The sequence below is a fragment of the Pseudoliparis swirei genome, chromosome 1, assembly GCF_029220125.1.
Source record: "Pseudoliparis swirei isolate HS2019 ecotype Mariana Trench chromosome 1, NWPU_hadal_v1, whole genome shotgun sequence".
Lineage (NCBI taxonomy): Eukaryota > Metazoa > Chordata > Actinopteri > Perciformes > Liparidae > Pseudoliparis > Pseudoliparis swirei.
Genome location: NC_079388.1, coordinates 11,797,826 through 11,817,312, shown reverse-complemented (window position 1 = coordinate 11,817,312; position 19,487 = coordinate 11,797,826). Strand labels below are relative to the sequence as shown.

Sequence of the window (19,487 nt, the reverse complement as noted above, 5' to 3'; positions counted from 1 at the left end):
CGCGTGGGTGTGATGTGCATGGTGATGAGAAAATCGGTTTAATAACCAAACAACTTATTATGTTTTTTTCCCTCAAATATTTGCCCATGTCTAATTTTAGGGATTGTATATAGATATATATTTACATTTTTATTTTATTTTTTTATATTAAATATTTATATTGTCAACAATGTCAATCCAAACCATGGTCATTTTAAAGTCAGCAATGACTTCCACACAACAACCCCGTGTATATATGGTATAGTATAGAAACTCAATGTGTTTGATTGAATGGCGCTGTGTCCAAACGGAGCGCGCGCAGACACACGCACACACATACACACGCACGCACGCACACACCCACGCTGTGCCTGAAACACGCAGACTGATATGAGGCGAGGAGGAGCTCCACCACCTCGTGCTGGTCTCGCGTAAACCGGAGGCAGTGAGACGCACTTGGATTACTGGGCAGTCAACTGTCACCGCTCATAACGGCTGCGGACCGGCGTCCTGCCCAGCGCTCCTCTCCCGCGCGCATCGCCAGCCATTTAATACGCTCATAAAAACACAGACACCTGGGTGAAGCCGCGTCACACGCAGCATTTGATTGATTTGTATTATGTGTTCTATCTCCGTGGATGCAAACAAAAAAAGTTTTTTTATTGACGCTGCGTTAAAATAAGAAGCTGCGAGTGAGTCTCCGAGGACAGACACCAGCGGGCTTCTCTGGACCTCCTCAGCATCGGTGTCTTTCACTGCTGCTCCTAAAATCTGTTTGCAGAAAGGTAAGTCACTGCGGGGTTCCTCTTTAACTTATTGAAGTCACTGCTGGTGTAAAGATTAGTCACGGATGAGGTGCATCGCCTTTGCATCGTGCCTGTCAGCACCTTCATTCACATTGTTGGGACTGATAGAGGATAATGAGAACGTTATGACCATGACTGTTGACACCATTTCAATTGCATTTTCATTGTTATCGTGTTTACACTTTATATAGATAATCTTTTATGTCGCCTGTATAAATGGTGTTTCAATCTAATTCCCAGTTTAGCTCAATATTATTTTTGGGCAAGAGAGAAAATGCTACATGTGACTCATACTCATGTGCATATTTGTTTATGATACCCTATGTATGTGGTTGAAAAAAACGGGTGAGAAGAGTCCTCAGGTAGATTTAGGGTTGCATGGTGCATTCCACACTCAGCAAAGCCTCTTGAGTGGTGTTGGCTTCTCCTGGAGGAATACTGGGATGATGATGCAGTGATCCACAGGGGATCTAAATTACATGTATGCTCAGAAATACCAAACACAACTTCTGCAGGTTGGATACATCTTAGCAAATCAATGCAAATGTATATATTTATATTGGTGGAGAACAAACTACCCGTATAGCTCGGCTTCTTCTCAACGTGTGCTCCTTCTTCACCACCAAAGAGACGCGAAGGGCTCTGTGACGGATGAATCCTTTACGTCACACACATGCTGAGCACACTCACGACTTACATTTCAACACACACACACACACACACATACACACACTTTTGTTTTATCCACACAGGAGAAAGTAACATAACTAACATGGAGAGCCATCTGTTAAATACCATTTTAGAAGCTGATAAACACATTGAGACACACACACACCATGAATCAATAATCATGCAGCACACAATACACAAAGGTATGACACGGATGAAAGGTTAAAGCATGCAACCTTTATGCACTCGCTGTATTAATCATAATGGCACACTTGGAGGACACACAATCCGTGTGAGGCTCAAAGCTGCTTCTTGCTTTATTCCCAGAAGAAACTGTTGAGTTATATTCACAAGCCAAATCCACGCAGGACTTCCTCTCTCTTCTGCTCTCCATGCACAATTTTGACACCATGCCCTTTAAACCACCCTCATGCATTCACCCTCATATTGATTATATCAGCTAATTCGTGGAAAGGGGGAAAATAAGCATTCCTTCATGGACCCAACGGCTCGCGAGCAGGAAACCAAAGAAGCCAAAATCATCGTTGAACGCTGCGTGCCTCAGATCGGTCTCCGTTTATGGGAGAACCAAAGCAAAAACGCTGAAGAGCCTGGAAGACGTCTGTGGTTAAATTGGGATTCTTCTTTTGGGGATTCCTCTGCGTTCACGAGTAATGGCGAGTGTCAGAGGCAAAGAGAAGGAGACGGACAGCGATGACGAAATGCATGCAGACGGACCGGCTGAGATGTGTGCGGAGCCCTGCAGTCGGCTGCGTGTCCGGCTGCTTTCTGAGTCCCAGAGAGAAGTCAGTCATTCATCATCCAGCATGCAGTCGGTCAGTCTGGTCAGAGAGACGTCTGGGTGAAAGGATGAAAAAAGGGAAAGTCAGCCCATTATGCGGATATATATACAAAATGGTCTCTGCATTGGATTTCCATGGCCTCCCAAAGTTGGAGGAACAGCCTTTTAAAGCTTTACGCCCAAATGAAAAGAGAAATGGAGGAGTGGGTGAGATGCACACCTATGCAGCATCTGTGTGCTTTTGTATCTCATTTGGGGTTTGAACTACAATACTCTGGTAATTATGTGGCACTGAGGTCAATTGCTACATTGCGCACACACACAGACCCATCACTCAGTCAGCAGACTATTCACCGCGTGCTATTATTCCTCAATATTAATAAAGCTAATGCTTCATGTTTTATTCATAGGTACATGCAATGACCCTAAATGTAACTGCTTCTGTCTGCCTGGGCTTCGCAATCATTGAGTTCATGAACAAAACACTCGAATTAAATGGTAGGAGTAACAGTGATACTTATCCTGCTGTGTGATGCTCGCTTGGCAAGAGGAAGCGGAACCAAGAATAATATGTATTCACATGATTGGCCCAGAGTGGCCAATATGCAAAATCCCTCTCCTTTGACCCCAGGCTGTCTTTAGCGTGTGGAGTTAAATACTTACATTGGCTGTGCTGCAAACCGCGAATGAGAAGAAAGTGTATAATTTGGACTAACGCTGAAATGTCACACATTGGGTGTCCCGTGCTAGCAGGACATTCATCAGGCTCAGACACAGACAACCTTTTCCATTACATAATAAGACTGTGTTTTCAGAGCCAGATGTCAGCCTTTACTTCATTATTCCCCACTACTATAGACGTACAGCAGCAGCTGGGCATAGCTGGGTCTGCGTAAAATGACATTTGAAGAGTAGCAAGAAATACTCAAGTTGACTTTGCTGACACTATTGAGCAAGCTAGACTGGTTACAGGGTGATATTACAGCCAAGTGTTGCAATATGTGCAGCACAGCTAGAGCCGTCCTCCTCAACTCTGTCCATCTTTCATACCTGGATCTCTGTGTGAGTCAGATATGAACTCTATTCAGGCAAATGCCCCCGCTCGTGATTTTCCATAAAGACAAGAGGATCCGTCAAATTCAATTTCACGGTCATCTGTTGAAGTTATCTCTGCGGCGTTACGCCCTTTACCAAGTGCAGGCTGGATGAGCAGTTTTAGAGTAATAAAAGCTTGCAACATTGAACTGAACTCACTGAGGACTCCTGGAAATAGAAGCACATGCTATTTATGCAACAGAAAATGACTTCTGCGTGTATTTTATGCAGCGATACATCCCCAGTAAAGAGTGCTCTGCATCTCCATCACTTCACGCAGCATCAATGGGTCGTGCTAGAATAGAGTAATTAGCTGATGGCTGAGTGAGCGTGTGCGTTTGACGAGGATGGAGATGCACACCGACGCATTTCTGATGCGGCCGTGTGCATCAGAAAATCCTCTCATCTGATTGTTGAATTGAATGTGCAGCAATGCTACTCAAGACGCTGCAGCTGCACAGCTAACGGCAAAACATGCTCCCTTCCGTCCGTAATCGGTCGGATGCTCCCGATCTGAAAACCTGGGTCTTTGTTAGCAGAGTCCAGGAACGTGCAATGCTACATCAAACTACTATTATTCCGACCGTGTTCATCTTCCAAGTTTACCTCATGGTCAGGAAAATTACGTTAGTGGTTTGTGACACATAAAAAGCAGTTTTGTCCAAGGTATGAACAAATTTGTTGAGGGTGTTATCATAACTCAGTTGACTGATTAAAGCATCCTCGTAGCTGGTAAATTGTGCTTTTATTGCAAATTCAGAGAGTGGTTTCTGAACGGGCTAATAAAGTTATTAACCCTCTTCAGAAATCTAAAATATTCTATTCAGGCTTCCTTTTACAGGTGACTTCCAGAAAGACAACAATAAACAATCACTCCGCTAAATGTTTGATGCTGATATTTAACTCATTTTGCTCATTAGTTGTGTGAAAGCACGGGTGATTCACATGCACAGAAAGTTCCTTCCTCCCCCCGTCTTTAAACAGAAACTGGCCGGACCCACGTCTTCATCCTTCTGGACGACTTTGACAGTGAATTGGACAATCACTTTGGTCAAAAGTGTCCAATTATCATGCAGATGTCCATTTCTACTGACAGCGTCTCAAAAAACGAAGCACACGCGTATATTTTTCTTTCTTCAGCTGTTTGGTATTTGCTGTGCATTCAGTTCTTCTTTGTTTGTGTTTCCTCCAATGTCTACTTTGTTCTCCTGTGTTTGTGCAAGCAATTTTGGTTCTCTTGGGCTTCCATGTCCTTCATCTTCATAATGTCAGCTGTCTCATTTCTTTGATCTTTTTTTCACCTGTTTCTTCTATTTATGAGGAGCCTGACTGATTCTTGTCTCCTCATCTTCATCCTCTGTTGTTGTCCTTCACAATGAATTCCATCCATCATCAGTCTCTCCTGTATTTCTTTGCTCGTCTCTCTTTTCCTTTCATCCTCCCACTTTTGCACCGAATCTTTTCACCTTCTCCCTCCTGTGTTTGGATGGAAAACACTCGCCGGGGTTATTTTCCATGCCAAAGTGTCAACCCCTGATAGCTTTCTGTCGCTTGGGGAGTCACACAGACACAGAATCCATATGTCTTGAAAAGTTCCTTCTTAATAGTTAAAAAATTAAAAATCCTCGCGTTTCAACCTGGTCTCGTTGAAAAAGTACGGTCTTATATTTCAGAGCAACACAAAAGAGGATTCAAACTTCATAATGTCCTTCATGTCCACTGAGATAGCAGGGTGTCTAAATTATCACTCCAGTACCTGCATTTTTTTCAAAGACATTGACATTTAGGATGACGCACGAAAATATTCTTGGCTCAGATTCTCCGGATTTGGTGCTCTCACACATCGCTGATGCGTCTGTCCGTGTACGTGCCTGCAGTCTGTCAAGGCGATGGCATTAACGGGGATCTTTTCATTCGTGAGAACCTGCCAATGAATATTTATTTTTTTACATTTTAGTGTCTGTACGGATAAAATACACAAGATATAACATGTTAATTAGTGAAGTTTAGAGCAGCTAGAAGGCATACGCTGACACAAGGGAGTAGAGGCTTCTGAAATCCTTTTTAGGTCCATAACTATCCTAACTACCCTGCTGTTCAACATGGAAGCCTCATTCTCCAAGGAGCAAAGCCCAGTGCGGTTTGCAGTAATTAAAGTAGCCTGGGAGACATCAGTGATTCTGATTCATTACAATATCCCCAGACTACCACACCACTCATTGATTTCCTTTGCCTTTGGGCCCTTTTTCCTCCTGATTTTGGCTCACACTTTAAGCCTCTCACGAGGTTATTTATTTATACCGGGTGTAATGACCCCCTGTTAAGCTTTCTGTGATTGATTGGTGGTTGGAGGTTGCTTTTTAAATTTGCTCCTCTTTTTTTAAAACACATTCGCTTTCGTTTTCTTGGGCTCTCCATTTGGCTTTTTTTTTATCTGGAAATTTGGAGGTGCATTTACAAGTTTGATGCAACGTTGACACAATTTATTGCCCTGTTATTTATCATCACATACAGTAAGTATTTGCAGAAAAATGCTCTCTGCATATTGTCTCTGAAACTTCAAATGTTGCTTCTTTTTCTTTGTTACAGCCTCAACCATGACCACTATGACCGTGGCTATTATTACACAGTCCTGTGCCCTCTTTCTCCTATATACTAAACTGAATTCTTCTTCTTGAAAAAAAAAACATCCACAAACTCCATATTGAAATGAAACACTCAAGGACCCTGCATGTTCCAGTAACCGTGAGTCAGAGCAGTCGAGAGGCCCGGACGGATTTTTTTTGATTCAGGGGCTTCAGGATGAGGCTTCAGGGGCTTGTTGTGGAATGAGAGAATGATTTGCTGCATAACTACTCCGTTCTTGAAACGCTCTCTTTTCACACAGAACTCGTTTTTCTCCTTTGTCACTGGCTTATTTTTTTTCCTTTTTCCTATTCCCCAAATTCTCTTATCGCTCCTGAACTTAATAAAATGTTGTATATTGTTCATTTCTTCCTCGTTAATTTCTTGGAATCTTTGAGTTACTCTTGTAGTGTTCCTGCTGGCTAACCCTGTGCTAACAGCACCCATCTCTCTCTCTGCCTGCCTCTCTCTCGGTCTGCTTACAGCTTGCAGCACGCAGACAGACCCAGCCCACTCCCTGACCCAACAGACCGTATGGAACACTGTGCCCAAAGGGGAATAGCTGTTAATGCCCTTCAGCTGAAGTCCAGCTACAAAATACTTCTTTAATTGCTTTCCCATAGCCCTCCGTGCCTCTTCAATTGCCAAGTGGGAGTGTGCAATGTCGGACAAAAGGCATTCTCCTAATGGGATCTGTATCGGATCTTTTCAGAGAAGTTTGTTGGGATCTTTAGTTTGTATCTTTTATAGATTTAGGCATATATTATTATATCATGGTCAGTTAATACCATCCTTTACATTTGTTTCCTTCTTGACTTTGAAGGGAATACTCACACTTTAGGAAAATAAAACCCACAATACAAAAACCATTCGCCTCGATAAAGGATGTTGGGGCTTCTGTGCCCGCATGTTTGTGGATACTTTGATCAGTTCTTAATTTTTTTTCTGGCTAGCTCGGCATGGCTAACAGGCTGATAGGAGATTTCAATTCTCTTGAAAAACTTATTTAGTGTAGAAAGAACAATAAAGCTTCAGAGAGGGAGAAAGTGTCCTCCATCACAGTGATAATTGAGAGCATACTGTGGAAGAATGTGCACATGTATTTATTTTTTCTTCTCTTGAGTTGAAAAGCAAGGTTATCTTTAAGATGTAAATTATGATCTGCAGATGGAGAGGGGGATGGGGAATGCCGTACAGTAAGTCACTTCGATGACAGGTAGCGGCCTCAACCCATCTGTCAGCATCTTTTCTTCGCTGTGAAAAAGCTCCTGGATGGGGAAGTTTTCCTGTTGAAGTAGTTTGAAATTGTATTTAAAAGGGACATATGAAAGTAAAAAAAGTTAAGTAATCAGACGTTGAAAATATTATCTTTGACCAACTGGAACAACTTTAGAATTCACAAAAATACTAAACGATTTTGAAAATAACAATTTTTACCTGTTCTGCTATACATATGTGTATCATGTCATAGTACAACAGTAATGATATTTACAATTTAGTGGTATTTCTTCCCTTCTGTATGTCTCAATTTGTTTTATAAAAAGTGTATTTATTGTAAAACAAAGTCTCCCTAGTTCCAAGCTTTGTAAAGATCTATTCATGTAACTTTGTTTGTTTGAAATCTCTGCTGCTATGAGTTTTATAAAGCTTTATAATTGGCTGCTTTTTTTACAGTACACTATAATAAATGGCTAAACACTTTTTGGGGCCAGTTTTAATTACAATGGAGGCACATTTTGCATAACACCAATAACGGTAGGTGTTGATAATATATTTAATTATATATTGGTTATAAAGAGAACAGTTCATTTTAACTAGCAATTCAATTTATTTTTTACTTAAAAAAATATATCTAATAATTATAATTAACGATAATTTAATAATAATAAGTTGTAAGTCTTATACATCATAACTAATTACAAGTATGTAATATATATATTAGTAGACAGTAAATTCTGCAAGATAAAACTGCTGATATTCAGTTGTTATCCAGTTGTCAATTATGAATGTCAATTACTAAATGAATGTTTTGGAACTTATTCAGGGAAATGTTCACGAAGCAGTGTGGTTGTGGAAACTATTTTTATGAGAATGTTGTCATACTAAAACTTATGTCACTTTTGATACTGGAATTATTATGAGGCAGACTGTGATGGTGCAAAACATCCAGCCCATCAGTGAACATCCATCCCCTGATTAGTTAATATGGTGCAATTTGCAGTGCACCTTTCTGGCCAAACTCTTCCTGGGCTCTAAATGGTCGCCATGAGCATGTCATAGATAATGGTAATGGTATCAGACAGAGAGGTAATGGGATGCTCTTTTCACCTCTGTAAATATATGTGACCCTGTGTGTGTGTGTGTGTGTGTGGGAGTGTGTGGAAGTGTGTGTCTGTGTGTGTGTGTGTCTGATTTAGTACAGGAGCAATGTGGATTGGCATGAAACCAGCAGCACACATTTCCTATCTCGTCAGCCCACATGTCCAAAAGAATACCTTTTGGACTTTTGGAAGGAGCAGATAAGGACTAGAGTTCAGATAAACCACTTTTAACTCATCAATGAAATGAGTGCACATAGAGAGCAAGCATCCGGTGAAAGATATTTAACAGATCCCCTATTTTATATTTTATTCCAAAGGTCGTGAATAGAACATTCAAAGACAGATTATTAAATCTGAGCCTGAAATAAAGAGTGAATATCTCATTTGGAAATATTTTTAGAACAGTTAGCCTAAGCAGACGTTTAAATAAATTAACTTTGCATTAGATTGCATGACAATAACTTTTGATCTATATGTATCTATGCTGCTGTTTTTCCGAACAGTCCAACCGTCATTTTGAAGAAATTAACCTCAAAGCATTTTTAAGTCTTTGGCTGATTCTGTGAGCCTGACAAAATATTCTAATACCAACATGATTGATATATTTGGACTGTAGCAGACATGCCTGCACGTACCCACACAAGTCCTCTCTCGATAACCGCCATAGAAATCTGAGGAATCAGAGCTTGGCACGCAGCCTATTGTATGTACCACACCAAATGTAAGAGTGGTGTGGTGATGCATTTCTTTGTTTAGAGTCTAGTATTTTCTTTCGCTACAAAAATGTGATCTTCAGAATATGTTATTTTCCATTAAATTTAAATTAATAGTTTGACATTTTGGAAAATAGAGTTAGATGACAAGAGCTATACGCTCCTACTCGGCTCTTGCAAAAATAACTTTGGCTTTTGTCCTAAATTCATTAAATAACAATATTCTATATTTCTTTATGAATTTGCTTCACCCATGTTGACAGAGACAGAAGAGCAGAGGATGTTGAGCGGGCCTCGCCAGTCAAGAGGGCTGTTTCACTCCACCGCCAACATAGATAAACGCTGCGATAACACCACACTGGCCGATATAAAATCAGGAGCAATGCACCGCCGTCTGAACTCAATATGAATCAATGTGTCATCGCCAAGGCTGTTGACGCTCGCTCTTTCTGACAGAACATGTCAGTACGCTAACGGTTAGCTGTCATGTACAAGAGAAAGTCTTTTCTAAAGAAGTCCAGGAGACTTCCACGTATGAAATGTGGGACGCTTAAGTCCCAGTTTGGGAATTGATCAAATGCGGCCACCCCATACAAGACTACATTTCTAAAACATGTTGCGGTTCTGGCTAAATACCTCCAGACTGTGCAGTAGGCTATAACTCTCTGAATCATGCCATTAAGATGAATTTCTGATGGTGAAATCGGTGCACGAGAGTGAAGCACTCGGCTACTTGCACATGGAATAGAGTTTTGCTATCATCTCTGCGAATCCATACTGGGCCAAACCCAGCTTAATGTGGTTTTACTGTATATAGGTGTCAGGCCATGATCAATCACTGGGTGTGAAGGAAATTACCTCCCAGTTTTACATTATGTTTAGCAGCAGCCAGCAGGGAAGGATAGAGGACTGCAAATGCAGCGGGAAAGTATTGCAATCGGTGGAATGCTGCAAATGAAAGATGCACATTGAATCAACGTTATAGAGCCGATACGCTTCGCAAACAGCTCTCAACATGAAGATGGAAGAATAAAGAAAGCATAGCACAAGGCTACAGCTGCAGGAGCAGATTATTTTTTCCAATGATGAAATGTTTGTTGTTGTGTCCGAAGAGTTGCATCTTCTCCGTCCTCAACAAAGTGATTAGATGTGAAATTCAGTTCTTAATAACTGGGCTCAGTTTCAGCACTCAGGCCTGTCATTATTTGCTGCCTCCAATCAATGCTTGATATTATGGGAGTTATTATGTTCAGGGGGGGGGGGGTGGGGGGGTGAGTAGTACTGCTCTGTCTGAACGATATGTAGTTATGTAGAAGAAATAGCCTTGTTTTAACGTAATTTGCTGTCACTATTATTAATCTGTAAAGGTTTGCATCAAGCAGGACATCATGTTTGGATTGTATGGATTTGATAATTATGTTGAAAGGACGAATGATGAATAGTTAAATAATGATCTGCTTGTCACTACAATATATAAACTAAAATATTAGATGTCATGATGACCCTCTTTTATTTTATACGTTTCCTGAGTGGTTGTGTTGTTGCCCCCCCCCCTTGCTGTTCAATAACAGGACTTGACATTTTATGATGACACTCTCATAACAGTATTATTTTCTCTGCATGAATATAAACATAATGGGATCGGTCTTTCATTCAGCACAGAATAAAATGAACAATCAGAGTTTGAGGTCAGAGTAGAACATAGAGCGATGAATGCAGTATTCTTTTTACAAGCAGTACCACAGGTACAAGGTAAGAACATTTGAAAGGGATTGAACATATTGTAATTTGGCCAATTATTGTGAGAAATATTGCTGTGTCATCAGTTTAGACATTATTATAAGATTATTATAAGATTGATGTTGTATTTGAAAATATATAATTTGAATACACTCTACTCAGCACTATGCTGTCCTGAAAAACAATAACTAATGTTTAATAATAATTTTAAAAATGAAAAGAACGTTACAAATATAACAAATAAAGTAACTGACAGTATCTGAAAGGTAAACATATAATAATAATAATTATTATTAGAGATATAGATCTGGGGTTTTGCTAATAATAATAATAATAATAATCTTCCTATCTGTCAGTCTTTCTGTCGAAAAGTTGTTCATATTAGGTCACTTTTACAAGTTCTATGAACCTCTCCCAAAATAAGTTTCGGACTTTTTCTATCTCCTCAATAAAGTATGTCTCCCCACCATCATGGCAGTTTGTATCAGTTACAAACTGATTTTCCTTAAATAATTGTGAACCTGTCCCCAAAAGTTTTCAATCTTAGAGTATTACCAGAGAGTTTATTCTGAATTCTGACATTTTAGAATGAATAATTCATACTTTTATGTTGTCTTAGATGCATTTTATAAAAAAGAACAACAAATATTGTTAAAGGTCAAAGTTTAGAATCTTTTTAATTACAATGTCTTTCTTTTTTAATGAGGGATCTTCATTGTAACAGGATTATTGCATTATACAACAATGTATTCGTTAACATGTATTAAAAAAGAAAATCTGATTTGTTAATCTGTACAAACATTTTAAGTACCCTTTATTAATTAATATTTCCTTATTATTGTTTTAAGTGAACAGAAATGTTGTTTTCATACGAGATGTCTTCCATAAGCTTCATGCTCAGAGTGAGAGAAATGCTTCCTGAGATATGACGAGACAGATTCAAAATAGTGACAGCAAATAACGCTAAAACAAGGCTTTCAGGGCTCTTATTATTCTACATGTTCAGACAGAGCAGTACTACTCAACCCCCCCCCCCCCCCCCTCACACACACACACACACACACACACACACTGGCACCATCTATGAGTGATAAGTAGGTTGTAACACTTCAGTATTTACTCACACACACACACACACACACACAGTGAGAGAGACTGTAATTCCTCTCATCCACATTCATTCTCACGCAGCCTGAAGAAGAAATACTCGCTAACGCTCCATCCTCCTTCCCTCTCCTCTTTTTCTGCTTCTTCTCCGTAAACTGCGTAGTTTATTTATTTACACCATCCTTTCAAATTGCTTGTTTTGCAATTAGCCACGTAATTAGCTTTTGTTTGAGTGTATTTTGTTTTAACTTTTTGCTGCCAGCCCATTTCCGATGGATGCCCTCTGCATCGCGGATTGATTTCCTGCAGGCACAGTAGATGTTTCGCGTGGAGGTTGAGCTGTTTATTAGTTTAGGGAAATGCTTCCTGGGTTTCTTGGAAATATGTTTCCATAGCTGCTAATAATTTTCCAACATGGAAATACGGTTGTAAAAAGGTTACAGAGAGAACCTAGATTGTATATCCATTACATGGGATTTCTTTCACAGAGAATATGTGCATGTGTCTTTATTTTGTCTTATTAGATCAAGTAGGAATTAAATGCCTTCTGAGCCTCGACTGAAATGATTGTGTTGTGCGTCTATAATTTGCTTTTGCTGTGCCTGCTGACACAGAACTATTCCTGTCAACCTCTTTTTTATTTATTTCCTCCCACCTCGCCTGATACATTGAGGCCTGATCCATTCACATCCCAGAGCATTGACTTGTTCCAATATGTGGTGATCATTTTCCAGCCTCATAATATTCTTTTTGAACTCTCTTCTTTGAGCTTGAGATTGGACACGATAAGTGTTGATCTCTGCCCTTGGGCCTCTGATCTCATCCTCGGGGTCCTTTTTTTTTTTTTTTTGCACCTCTTAATTCAGAGGGGCTTATCTTTTATGTTTGATTTGAAGCGCCTCTTCTCTGCTCAATGGTTCTAGAAGCGTCTCTTTACAGTCATATTGTTCACAGTGTCCACTCTTCTTCCATTCGGCTCTCTGCACACAGTTGCATTTTGATCCCTTTCATCATTTAGTAATGCCTTCAATGGTGCGCTTTAGAGTAAAGATACAACCTTTGATCTTGCTGACACAAAAGACCTCTAGCGGGCTCAACTTGCGAAGCCTGGCGTGGGCTTATAATGTCTGCAATGGGAAGGGAAAAATATATATAACGTTGCCAAGAATCTCCAGATGAACATCGAGAGGACTTACTCAATTCCAGTCGGCATACATGTTGATAGAATTCTCAGTTCTCCTGAAATAACTTTGAATATAGAACGTTTTAATACGGCTATTCCCTGTCCGGTAGAGGTGAAGCCACAGCCAGCGACTTATGACTGGGGAAACAGCTCAATAATCAACAAATGCACAAGTCAATCTTTTTTTTTTTTTTGTGGCAAAAACATGGTTAAACATATTTAAAAAAATGTTGAACACATCACATTGTTTTTGAGTATTCAGTTTGAGGTATTTTGTTGGAGTTGAAATGAACCTAGGAGAGGTCATATGGCACTCACCATCTGCTCTCTGCTTTTGGGCGATGAGACAAACAAACGTCGTTGGTCAGTTGACAGATGAGATGTATGAATGTCAAGAGGAAATGAAGAGGCTGGGGAAATGAACGTTTGCCAGTTGAAAGGACTTTGATCCCCTGAAAATACCCTCCATTCACCGGCAGATGTCTGTAAGCACCTGAATCTGTCCACACTGCTTCTGAGCGGCGGAGAGTAACTTAATCGGTTCAGGAAGTAAACAAAAACTAAGTGGGAAGATGTCAAGGAGGAAGCTACTTTACATTACATGTCATTTAGCTGACGCTTTTATCCAAAGCGACTTACAATCCTGTAACACGCAGCTACAGGGAACAACTCAGGGTTAACCCTTGTGTTGCCTTCGGGTCAATTTGACCCGATTCAATGTTTCACCCTCCTGTCGCCTTCGGGTCAATATGACCCGATTCAATGTTTAACCCTCCTGTTACCTTTATATTTACTAACATATTTTACCCTTGAGGTCAATATGACCCCAGCTATTAAAATCTCCAGAAAATTATTAGAATTAATATTGTTTTCCAAGTTTAAGTGTGAGGTACTTTATGTTTGTTTGTTGACTCCCGAAAGAACACCGACATTAAACATTGAATCGGGTCAAATTGACCCGAAGGCGACAGGAGGGTAAATATTGAATCGGGTCAAAATGACCCGAAGGCAACACAAGGGTTAAGTGTCTTGCTCAAGGACACATCGACTAGGGCGGGGATTGAACCTCCAACCCCCTGATTGAAAGACGGACCTGCTAACCACTGACCCACAGTCGCCACAGAATAAACAGACTCCTTTGTTCACCGGTATCAGGAGGAGAAAATGTTATTCGGGAGATTATTCTGAGTGCATTTATTCAATAAACCTGACAACACAGCTGAATGGCCTCTGTGCTGATTGGAAATGCTGTTATGTTTACTGTCTGGGAATGTGAACGATCATTTAAACTATGTAGCGTGACATTTACATTAATGCTCTTTAGATTTGCATTTTAACAGTGCAGGACAATTGTTTATACATTCTGACCGCTTCAGATTTGGAAAGTATGGAAGAAATGAAACCTTGTTAACGCAGATGGACATTGTCGTGAAAGGAACAGTTGTCCTCAAGATTGGTTATTGTTAAATGAGGATGTGAAACAAAAAACGAAGACTTCATTGTGCAGTGTTTCCAAATGTCCGAAAGTTCCTCAATAGACTACAGAGTGATACTATTACCATGAAACTAGGTCTTTAGCCAAACATCATCTCACAGGCGACCCTCGGGATGACAAGAGCTAGAATTAATCACCTGTATGCAAATCAGCTGAAGTTTAGAAAGCAGCAATCACACCAGTATTTGTTGCACGGCTGACACTGTTTAACATCTGCTGGGTATTATCTTTAATGATATAGTTATGTTCATTGGCAGATTTGCTGCTCTGGAAAAATCGATGGAGGTGATTATGAAGCCAAACAGCACAAACAGCAAGAGTAGAAACACGCTTTTCCAAAACGTTTTTGGTTGAAAGAAGTGAATTAGTGGAAACAACAGCACCAATGTGCAGATGAGCTTCAAAGTATTAAGTCAGACACAGTTGTGAAATGATTTAGATTTTTTTGGGGTGGAGATTGATTCTCAACAAAAGCTGCAGAGTAAATGATATATTTAATAATAATAAAAATGTATATATATAAAGTCTATTTTTTAGGCTCTGTCACATAGTTGTATTGGTATTATTAATTGATTAGTTGATCACAACAAAATATCAAAACATTTTTGTGATATTTACTTCTCAAGCAAAGATGCAAACATGTGTTTGATCAAACTTCTCAGATGTGAGGAACTTTGACTTTTGGTTGATCAAAACAAGCAATTTGAAAGGAAGGGTCTGGAAATTTATATTTTACAAACAAAACAAAAGGTAAATTACTCAATTATAAAATGATTCATTAGATGCAGGCCTGCAACAGATGACACATAGAAAAGTATTTTGACGCTACTAGGTTTATAGTATGGATCAGGCTCCGATAAACAATACATTTCCTAAACGCCAACTTCTATGAACATATCAAACCTCCGCAGAGAGAACTGGTGACACCACCAGGCAGAGGAGTAAACTGAATCCATGTGTAAAATCTGTGGAGTGTTTCTTTACGTTTTATTCTCCAACGCCGACTAGAGATGGATTTCTGGGATTCAACATTTGTTGCATGAAGTTTTCATTATATTTCAATTGCCCTATTGTTATATACACTTCATCAACCTTTTCTTTTTTCATGGGGCAAAGACTTTTACTTCATCCCATTTGAGAACAGAAAAAGCTTGTGTCAATAAACAATAGCCAGTCAAACAATGGCTCGGGTCAAACAGTCAGTTGGTTCAGCTGTAAATTGGTCTGAAACTAATGGGGAACAATCTGGATTATTTGGCTTAAGAGTCCTGGTGGTCCCTCTGCAGGTTAAAGCAAAGGCCACCATGAGTGTGACCTTGAGAGACAGATGGAGAGGAGCAGAACAATAGACAGAGAAAGATAAGTAGGAATGAGGGGTGGAGGAAGTTTGGGAATAGCAGATCATAAAGGGAGCATGTCCTGCTCGGATGCCTTTGAAGCCTGTAATTGAATGCGGTGAGAACTTCCCTGTCCGCGATATAACTGCTGACTTCATGTATTACAGCTCAATTTGAAGCAGCTTTTATCACTATTTTTTGAAGCAACAATGGAGAGCAGGACTACTTGTCTGTGATGAATCCTCAGAAATGATCATCAGATTGCAGTTCCTCACAGTTTTCTTTATTATCTGTCTGGGCATTATTTTGTTTTTAGGGCTATTTTCTGTTTGGGTCCCGTCTCAGAGCTCTCACGCAGCGTCCTTTAGCAGCTGGCAGACGGACGTGATGCAGAGTGGAAAGTGGAAACCAACCTGATGAATGGGAATGTAATGAATCTACTCGTGTTCTATTTCTAAAAAATTAAATGTTGTATAATTTTTGGGGGTTAAAGCTGACCTTTTTGTTTGGATTATTGACCAATCAGTTTCCATGATCAAGCCCGTGAATCTCTGCTGGCTTCGGATCTGCTGCTCATTGTTTTTTGTCCTACGTTTTCTTGTTTCTTAGAATTTAACAGGGGCTGTATTTCAATAATTTGTTATGCTTTAGAAGTCATACAGCACAGAATAAGAGAGATGCACACCATATTTTATTTATGGCAGGCAATATATAATATACAACTTTTCCAGACACGTTCCAGACAGTTTGCCAAAATAACTGTAATGCCCAATTTAGAGTAATTTAGGGATGTTACAGAAATGGAAAAAGCATGTTCACTTTGTGATGTTTTCTAACGGTAAAATAAAAAAAGAGTTATCCTAAGATGCATGGGCACAAATAAGGCTGTTAACTGCAGTTGAATTATTAGCTGTTAGAGTTCGACCGGTTCCATGTAGTCATGAGTGGAGAGAAGGAAACAGTCAGACGGCTTCCATCAGTCTGCCTGGCAAATGCTGAGTAACACTAATTTAAATATGACATATGTTTTTAAGTAATTGAAAGGAGTCCATGCTAGCAAGAAGAATAATGAGGTGAATGTATCTGGATGAAGTCGAGACGAAGACGAGATGATTTCCACCAGAGTCTTGCTGTCCGGGTTCCCCGTCCCTCCCCTGTCTGCCCGTTCGGTTTCTTTCACGTCGAGCGGAGGAAGTGTGTGGGCTGTCGTGGCAATAGAGAGCCGGTATAGATCAAGTGTTTACACAGAGCCCAGGACAGGCTTCTTATGACAGCTGAGTGAGTTAATGCACTGAATCTCTCTTCAAAGGCAGACCTTTTAATAAAAGGTGTGGGAGCTGCTGATTGATTTCACTTGAGTCTCTTCATTGTTTAAAATTTAAACACGTTTGTATTTACAATTAAATATGCTCACACCCTAAAGATGAATCACATTACGCTGGAGGAGATAACGGTCCAATCAATCCAGACTATGAATGCTTTGTGTACTCAGATGCATCTTAATTTGTTTACTCATCATGGAGATGAATTTCCCTGTCAAAATGTCTTTGGTCCTCGGCTGGTCAACCATTCAATTCAATTCAATTCAGTTTATTTGTATAGCCCAATTTCACAAATTACAAATTTGTCTCGGAGTGCTTTACAATCTGTACACATAGACATCCCTGCCCCATTCACACATTCTTGGAGTTTTTGGGATACTAAGACTGTAAATCAGGCTCCAGCAATCCTTTACTGCAGGGAGCCTCATTGTAGTCACAAGTAATCAATTCACTGCCGTGGTTTTGAGCTAAAAGACTATTAGACAACAACAACATTGACTGTTGGAAATTGGGGGTTTGTTTTGTTTAAGTGCTAAGTCATTGCCAACTAATTGACTGAGCGGCCATATAAAAGTTAAAACTGAAGCGCTTCAGCAATTCAACATTCAGTGAAATAAAAAAGAAAAGTCTTAGATAGCCTTGATTCGTAAAGATGTGGAACATTTGTGTGAAGTTGACACTTTTTCTAAACGTGTATTATTACCAGCGTGGGCCTGTAGCTGGAGAGATTATTAGGTTCTCCGAATAAATTGACAACATTTTAGGACAGCTGGAAAGTTCTAGGTACATTTTTTCTCAGATCTGGATTTTTTTTCCAAGTCGACTAATTGTTTTACCTAAAAATAAAACTATTTAATAAAAAAATATTACATTTCTTTTATATATTAGTGGAGGGGTATTGCATTTATTTCTCATCAAGGAGAAGATCCAAATAAAATACTACTCTAAACACTGTGGTTGGTCTTTCCTTTTAAAATAAATACAATTTAAGGTTTAACTCAATACATTTCACACAGTCCCTTACTGTGTTGTGTGTATATTTTTTGTTAAAAAAAATAAACATACTTTTTCTTTCACCAAATCAGTTGTATCATACTTCCTGTGAGCTGCAGAAGAACCCTGTGTCAGGATCACGGCCCTCAGAGGAGGGGCCAGTCCCTAACTTGAAGCACAGCTCACATCAACAATGGACAGTTAGTGAGTTAAACTTTAAATCTAAATGTTTCACTGGTAACAGCATCTTTACATCCCAAACTCAGGGTTAGTTAAAGTGATATATCCAATCCACTGAAAGACCATACCAATTGTTTTAATCCCGTTTTTGCAGTTCGGTGTCACTGTAGATACAACAGGGAATAGGAGGACTATGACTCTGGAGTACAGACGGATGAGTTGAAAATAGGATGTGTCACCATAATGGAAACCTGTTCTAAAGGATGTGCTAGCTGATGAATCTGCCCAGAGTCAGATAAAAAGCTTTAAAACTTTAGCCGGAAAAGTTGAGAAAGAGACGACTGGAGAGGGAGGGAGGGCAGAGCTTTTAAAAGGGGGACAACGAAGGAGGAGAAAGAAGGGAGGTGGGAGGGGGAGTTGGAGCGAAGACAGGGGGATGGGGGATGGGGAGAGAGAGAGAAAGAAAGATCGAGAAACAAGGTGAGAGGGGACATAGATTTAAAGAGCAGAAGATATATGGAAGTGAAAAAGAAAAGAGGCCCGAGAGGAAATGAGAATGCAGAGTGTGATGTGAGTGAGGATGGGGAGGGGGATACATGCTCGACAAATAATGCAAGCTTGTTATTTTGTACCTTAATTGGAGAGACTGGCAGTCAGTATATTTTTAGATGCATGACAAAACCAAAAGACACGAAACTGCGGAGCTTTCACCCATTTCCCCGTTTACCTGTTTCACCTCAAACGAGCTCGACTCAAACTGAAATATGCTCGCTCGGGCCGACAAGAGACCCGGAGCAGAGTGTTAAAACAGGCGGATCGTGAGCTTGGCAATGTAAGAGTCTTACTCCTTTGTGTGGTACTTCATCACAATGGGTCTCTTTTTATGCCGTGGCAGGAGGCAGGATGTTTTCCGGTTGTGCGTCTATCCGTCAGGTCGATTCTCGTGACACGATGTCTCAGAACCGCTTGCAGGGAATTTCTTCAAAACTTGGCAAAAACATCCACCAATGATGGACTACTTACAATTTGAAGATCAGAGGTCACTGTGATCTCCTGTATTCTCATTCTTGTGAACGCGACGTCTCGGTAACGACTTGAGCACATTTCTTCATATTTGGAA

At 40.0% G+C, this 19,487-nt stretch overlaps 1 protein-coding gene across 1 annotated transcript in view; it reads left to right on the top strand.

The window, feature by feature from the left end:
* Positions 1-411: 411 nt before the first annotated feature.
* Positions 412-19,487, top strand: part of calcr (calcitonin receptor) — a 47,145-nt gene continuing 28,069 nt past the window's right edge. Inside the window, 1 exon segment of the mRNA XM_056418586.1 lies at positions 412-764. The gene's annotated coding sequence lies outside the window, so the exon portion shown is untranslated.